The sequence below is a fragment of the Crinia signifera genome, chromosome 3 (assembly GCF_055691185.1).
Source record: "Crinia signifera chromosome 3, ASM5569118v1, whole genome shotgun sequence".
Taxonomy (NCBI): Eukaryota; Metazoa; Chordata; class Amphibia; order Anura; family Myobatrachidae; genus Crinia; species Crinia signifera.
In genome coordinates, this window is record NC_139219.1 from 91236041 (window position 1) to 91244312 (window position 8272).

Sequence of the window (8272 nt, forward strand, 5' to 3'; positions counted from 1 at the left end):
CTCTCTGCTTGTGCATCTACTCTACTACCGTATAAATAATGCCAGTCTACTGGTGAATCTACTGCTGTATATATATAATACCTCTCTGCTGGTGCATCTACTGCCGTATAAATAATACCAGTCTACTAGTGCATCTACTGCCGTATATATATATATATATATATATATATATATATATATATATATATATATATGATACCTCTCTGCTAGTGCATTTACTGCTGTATAAATATTAATACCAGTCTACTGGTACATCTACTGCCCTATATATAATACTTCTCTGCTGGTGCATCTACTGTGCTGCCATATAAATAATACCAGTCTACTGGTGCATCTACTGCCATATATACTTGCACTCCAGTGGTGCTGTCCTGTGGTGTAATATATTGCATAACTCCACAAAATTAATGGAGATCCAAAATATGGAGAAACAAATAGGGAAAGATGAAGGGCCGCTTCCTCCTACTTCTGAATCTGCTGCAACTGCAAGTAGTAATGATAACATAGACGATGATATGCCATCAACATGTGCCGAAGCCGATGTCCATTGTCAAAGTACAGTGCATGTAAAATCCAAAAAGCCAAAGTTCAGTAAAAGGACCAAAAAAAAGGAGAAAAATTTAAATCATTGGAGGAGAAACGTAAAAATGCCAATGTGCCATTTATGACACACAGTGGCAGGGACCGGTTAAGGCCCTGGCCTGTATTCATGACTGGAGGTTCAACTTCACATGACCATGCAAGCCCTCCTACTCCCCCCTTTAGAAATTTTAAGAGATTTCAGCTGTCATCAAAAACACAGCAAACATCTTTGCCTACTAAAGAAGACATGTTATCAGAAACCCCCAAGTAGAGTCCAAGGGTGTTGGTGTTTGCGATGCCTGACCTTCCTATCTCTGTATGGGAAGAGGTAGCTCCTTCCACCATTTTCAGCACTCCCTCTGCATATGCTGGAAGGATCACCCACAGTGCAGTTCCTGATTTTGATAATGAAGGTGTCAATGTTGTAGATCAAGAGATTGATGTAGCTGGTGCTGTGGAGAAAGTTGACGAGGAGGATGCTGATGTGGTTTGCTTAAATGATGCACCAGGGGGGAAACAGTTGTTGTCCATGGGATGAAAAAGCCCATTGTCATGCCTGGGCAGAGGACCAATAAATCCACCTCTTCAGTCTGGAATTTTTTTATCCGAATCCGGACAACAAATGTATTCCCATATGTAGCTTATGTAAAGCTCCAATAAGCAGGGGTATGGATCTTGCCCACCTAGGGACATCCTCCCTTATAAGTCACCTGAAGACCCTTCATAAATCAGTGTTTAGTTCAGGAACTGTGGCTAGGACTGTCAGCAGTCCAGGGACACCTAAATCCCTTGAGCCAAGCACCTGAAAAGCACACCATCAACTCCCTCCTCATCAATATCCTCCTCGATCCGGATCGGTGGGAGTCCTGCAGGCCATGTCACCAGCATGACTGACTCCTCTTCTATACAGGATTCCTCTGGAGGATTCTGCAGTGCTACACCTTCTACTGCCTCTGCTGCTTTTGCTGCTGGGAGTCAGTCATCATCCCAGAGGGGAAGTCATAAGACCGCTTTGTCTTTCCCTAAGCAATTGACCATCCAACAGTCATTTGCCATGAGGATGAAGTACGACAGAAGTCATCCTATGGCAGAGCGAATAACTGAGGCCTTGACAGCTATGCTGGTGTTAGATGTGCGTCCAGTATCCACCATCAGTGGAGTGGGATTTAGATGGTTGATGGAGGTATTGTGTCCCCAGTACCAAATCCCATCTAGATTACACTTCACTAAGCAGGCGATACCCGTGATGTACAGAGATGTACCCACTGTCCACTTCACCACGGACATGTGGACAAGTAGATCAAGGCAAACTAAGGACTATATGACTGTGACCGCCCACTGGGTAGATGCATCGCCTTCTGTAGCAACAGCCGCAGCAGCATCTCCTGCATGCCAGCTCCTTCCAAGGCAGGCTACACTGAGTATCACCGGGTTTAGTAAGAGCACAACACCGACAACCTCTTTGAGAAACTGAGGGAAATCATCTCACAGTGGCTTACCCCACTTAGACTCTCCTGGGGATTTGTGGTGTTGGACAATGCCATTAACATTGTGCGGGCATTACACATGGGCAATTTCCATCACGTGCCATTTAATCAGAAGTGACAGGAGCATGCAGGAGATGCTTGCGGTGGCCTGCAAAATTTGTAGACATTTTCAGCATTCTGCCACTGCCTGCTGAAGGCTGGAGCGCCAGCAAAAACTCCTCAACCTGCCCTGCCATCAGCTTAAACAAGAGGTGGTGACATGCTGGAACTCCACCCTCTATATGCTGCAGAGGATGGAGGAGCAGCAAAAGGCCATTCAAGCCTACACGGCCACCTACGACATAGGCTGAGGAGCGGGGCTGCACCTGACTCAAGCGCATTGGAGGCTGATTTCTGTGTTGTGCAAGGTTCTCCAGCCATTTGAACTTGCCACGCTTGAAGTCAGTTCCAACACTGCCAGCTTGAGTCATGTGATTTTCCCTGATCAGGCTGTTGCAGAAGCTGCTGGAGAAAGTGAAGGAGGAGCTAAAGCATTGCGATTCCGCAAACCATGTAGCTCTTGTGGATGAAGCCCTCCATATGCTTTGCCAGGACATGAGGGTGGTCAGTCTGTTGCAGTCAGAGGAATACATTCTGGCCATCATGCTCGATCCTCGGTTTAAAGCGGTACCTGCTGGTAAGGAGATTGTCATCTGAAGGGTGGGTGGGAGGGCCCAAAGACAATTCCATCTTGCATCACCATTCATTAATCCCACTGCTGAGAGTCATTGATATGTGAGATAAGTGGACTCCTCTTTAATCACATACAACTGTTTGCGCTCAAGTGGTAATACTCACAGAGCTGAGCAATCCCACTGCTGAGAGTCATTGATATGTAAGCTGCATGATATTGGATATTAAACTGACAAAAACAAGTACACACTCGCAGAACAAATCAGTGCTGCACGAATCGCCCACTGCTCCTCGGCTGGTGGTAAACACGATCAAGCCAGATAGGGGTCTTATTGGGTATTAAACTGACAAAAACAGATACACACTTGCAGAACAAATCAGTGCTGCACGAATCACCCACTGCTCCATCGGCTGGTGGTAAACACGATCAAGCCAGATAGGGGGCTTATTGGATATTAACCTTTGCTTGTAAGTCAGGTTGAAAGTCTCGCCTAGCTTGCTATAAAAAGGAAGTTAATGCAGTTCTGTTGGAACCTTGTAGCAGATCTCAGTGCTGCACGAATCGCCCACTGCTCCTCGGCTGGTGATAAACACAATCAAGCCAGATAGGGGGCTTATTGGGTGTTAAACTGATAAGAACAGTCGCTGATGTTCTGTTGGTAGCTCGTAGCAGATCTCAGTGCTGCACGAATCACCCACTGCTCCTTGGATACACATATTGTATGATCAAGCCATTGCGTGTTAAACTGATGCTTTTTGGGGCCTAGTTTTTCAAACTGCCATCCTGTCTGCCGCTGCAGTGCCACTCCTAGATGAGCCACGTGTTTGTGCCACACACTTGTGTGGCTTAGCATAGTTATCCAGATATCTCGGTGCAACCTTTTGCCCTAAAAACAATATTGTGAGGTGTTTAGAATAGACTGGAAATGAGTGGAAATTAATGTTATTGAGGTTAATAATAGCGTAGGAGCAAAAAAAATTATAATTCTGCGATTTCAGCAGTCTTTATGCTTTAAAAAAAAACAAAAAACTTTGAGGGGGAGTTTTGGCAAAACCCATTAGAACCCAAAATCTGAAGGTAATCAGAACCCAAAACGCGAAAAGTGGCTGGTGCACATCCCTAATTACTAAAAATATAACCTTTACTGAAAATCGCACATTCCCATTACAAAAAAATAGCCATAAATCGCAAGTGATTTCTGAGTATTACATGGGCGATATTCAGGCAAAAATCACACATGTGATGTGCGATATTGTGTGATTTTTCTGAGCTGTCTAAAAAAAATTGCACCCTATTACATTTCGCCCTTGGAAGTCTCTATGTTATCAAGTAATTCAGTAAAGGGAAGTTTATGCCGATTCAGTGAAGTTGGTTCAGCATCATTATATTAATTCTAAATGGTGTCAGAAGTTGACAGACATGGCACATAATTTCCATCACATACTGTAGATGGATATGATATGTATGATATTTTGATAGTCAAGGTTTTAACATGAGTGTGTTGCTATGGTCATAATGTTGATGTTGACCATGTTGACAGAAAGATGGGGCCTGGCAGTTTTGAGGGGCCTCAAGGCAATCTCCTGCTCCCTCTTGAAGTTTTTTCTTTTTTGTTTCAATTGTCAGCTTACCTTTCCAACCACTGCAGGTGCCAGTAAGCAGAGGAGCAGGAGTCCTGGAGGTGGCATTTGTTACATGGGAGAAGAAGACCTGGTAGCAGAGCAGGAAGACCAGCGGTGTCATCCGCACCATCTGCTCCTCCCGCTGATGACACTGCTGGTCCTCAATGTAGAAAGCCTAGTGCGGTTAGTGGGGCTGGAGGACTGGCATCATCATCAGCAGGGGAACAGGAAGCCCCCACTGTGGCATTGCAGCAGCAGTAGGCCCAACACAGTCAGTGGAGGAGGAAACCCAGTGGCAAAGCAGGAGACCTGGCAGCTGTGGTCAGCAAGGGAGCAGAAGGCCTGGCTGGAGTAGAGCAGAAGGCTCAGCAGTGTCAAAGCATGAGATCTGGCTGTGGCAGTGGTCAGCTGTTGAGAAGTAGACCTTGTGGTGGAGCAGGATGGGTGAGGGAGCAGAAGGCCTCGCTGCGGCAATGAAGGAGGCCTAGCACGGTTAGAGGGGGTGGGTGTCCTGGCAGCAAAGCAGGATGACCATCAGCATCAATAGCAGGGAAACAGGAGGCCCCCACTGTAGCAATGCAGCAGCAGGAGGCCCAGTGAGGTCAGTGAGGGGGGAGACCCAGCATCAGAGCAGGAGGTCTGGCAGTTGTGATCAGCAAGGGAGCAGGAGGCCTGGCTGGGGTAGGGAAGGAGGCTCAGTGTGTCAGCATGAGGTATGGCAGTGGCGGTCAGTGAGGAAGCTAAAGGTACACAGCTTTTTACTGGATGGTAGGGAATAGAGCAAGATACTTAGGAAATACAATGTGCCTGTCAGAGCCTGGCTCCACAACTTTTTTTCCCATCATACCCCACTCTCCTCTACATCTCTCTCTCCCCCTGCCTCTTTAGTTCTCTTGCTACCTCAGTCTCTATACTCTCTTTTTCTCTACCCTATGCTCCCCCAACCCCTCCCTCTCTCACCCTCTCTCCAATGCTTTCTCTCCCTGTCCCCTCTTTCTCTCCTCCTCTCTAACTCCCCTTTCACCTTTCTCACTTTTCTTAATCTCTCCCATGTCTTTAATTTCCTCACATGTGCAGTCTAATACCGGGCAGCATCTGAGAGCCCGCTCAGACACTGCCCGGCTGTTCCTTACACTGGCATATGGCTCTGCGCAATGTGACATAGTGAGAGGGCACGTTGCAGTGACCAAGGCACTGCACATGTCTGCTGTGTGGCCGCCCACCTGCTCTCACCACTGCCGTCTGCCCTTCTCCCATGTAAGTAAATATGTGAGGTGGACAGTGTGAGGGGGCAGGAGTGTTTTTTTTGTTAGGGAGCTAACCCTGGGATCCCATTAATACCAGTATTGAGCATTTATCAATCGCAAATCCTGGGATTGTAAAAAACCGCTCAGAGATTGGCATCCCTAGTGGTGGGAATAGGAATTGGGGCATCTTGCAGAAGTAGTCAACCTAGAATTAATACACATTATGGGCCTAATTCACACCTGATCGCAGGCTTCGCTACACAGTGAAGTGCTCACACATTACCAGAAGCCAGATGCAGGCTGGTCATGTTTTGGAGTGCAGTGGCTGCGTATGTTGTCACGCAGCTGCTGTGGTCCTCCCCCTGACACAGAGACGCCTTGACGTACGGCCTGGGGGCTTAGCCCTATATCTGCAGATATATGCAACCAAGATCTCTGTATTATCTGATTATTATGTGTATATCTCTCACTCAGTGTGCAATTGGGATACAAAATGTTTTTTCCTAACCAGAATTACCCCTCCCTTTTGGCACCTGAGTGACAGACCTCTGATTGAGCAGCTTGCCAACAAATGTGTTGTGTAGATGAGAGGCATAGATGGGTCAGCATTAGGAGGGATTGCTGACTCCAGAGTGCCATTGGAGAAGCCAGGGGTAGCTCCAGGTAAGCTGGCTCGCAGATGTTATACGCCATTATCATGTGGCCTTAGGCCCAGACTTATATGTTATTGTGTATGGGATGGTTTTGGGAGTGGGATTCCCCCTGTGTTGGTATGGCTGGTCTGCTCCAGGTTAGCACATCCTAACACTTTATTAACACTTATGGTTTTTCCCTATCACATTGTATGTATTATTTTCATCACACCTTCACTCTCTTACATACCACTTATGTGCTTTTTATTAACCCCTACTAACTTTCATTTGTGTGCTGCCCTGGAGTAGTCAGCCTGTGCCGGCATGTTGGGGGCCCACACCCCAGACCCATACCCAATATTAGGGACCCCCAGTGACACAGAGACGCCTTGATGTACGGCCTGGGGGCTTAGCCCTATATCTGCAGATATATGCAACCAAGATCTCTGTATTTTCTGATTATTATGTGTATATCTCTCACTCAGTGTGCAATTGGGATACAAAATGTTTTTTCCTCCCCCTGAGTGGTCTGCAGACACCTGCATTAACCGAACCACTCCCACAAAATTGTGATGCGACAATCCCCTCAATGCTCCATCTCTGCCCCATGCCAGCTCTGTAACTGCGATCCCCTGGGATCGTAGTTCGTAGCTCATGCATGCATGCTCCAGTGTGCGTGCATGTGCAGAAGTCATTATTTTCGCAGCGGTAACATCTGAATTGGGCCCTTGGTACAGAATTTGGAAGAATGGCTTACAGGATATACTTTGTTAAGCATTAGAACTCTTTTTTCTAATCTCTTGCTTTGATCATGTGTAATCTAATTTAAAGAATATATAAAATTACCAAGCAGGATATGAAACATATAAATAAATAAGTAAATAAGTTAACTGTTCAAAACAGATCAGGAAACTATTAAATGTATTAAATAAGCATAATTCATAAACTATCATTACATTTTAAGTATTCCATATTGGCATCCTGGCATTAATTGTTCAAGTTGTTGAAAGTATTATCACCAACATTCTGTTCTATTTCTTTTCATATATTTGAATGCATCCAGTATCAATAAGAACAGAGCCAAACACAAAATATGACAAACAAGGCCCTGAACTAATGAATACCCAAGACAGAGGGACAGATTATCTAAGCTTCAAAAGTGATAAAATGGAGAGTGATAACCAACCAATCAGCTCCTTCCTGACAGTTTTCAAACACAGTCTGTGACATGGCAGGTAGGATCTGATTGGCTGGCTGTTTATCACTCTCCATTTTATCACTTTTGAAGCTAAGTGCATCTGGCCCAGAATGTGGTTGTCAGTATTCAGTATACAGGCTCCAGCATCCCTACTGCTGTCAGAACTCTGTAACTTTGAAAGAGATCAGGTTGCCGATGCCATAATCCGGCCAGCCCATGTCCCAACCAAAGGTATGCGGGGGTTAGGTTTAGGCACTAGTGGGGGGACTTATGGTTACACTGGGAGTAGGTGGGAGGAGAAAGGTTAGGGTTAGGCTGTGGGGTTGTTGGCTAGGTTAAGACACTTTCAAGGGCTGGTTAGGGTTAGGATGTCAGGTAAGGTGGTTAGGGATAGGCACTAGCAGGGAGGCTTGTGGTCAGTTTGTGGGGTGAGGATAATGTTGGGCTGCTACAAGGGAGGGATAGAGTCAGGGCCGGATTAAGGTCCTAATGGTCCTGAAGATGAAAATGTTCAAAAGTGTATTAAGAAAAGTAAGGGAGGTAAGACATGTAGGCACATGGAACAGATACACTATAAGCCCCAATGTCTCACTTAATATATAAAAGCACAAATATTACATAAATGTGTAAAATAAAAATGCAATGTTTATACTTATGATATATGGCCAACAATATGGCTAGCTGGTGTCTGTCTGGTGATCATCATGCTGTTATGATGATGGGTGTATTGTACGTGGAGGCCTGGAGCTGAAGCTCAATGTGAACCATTGTTATTCTTGACCTGGAAAGGGTGATGGTGGTAAAGGGAGAAGGTCAAGGTACGTACAGAGC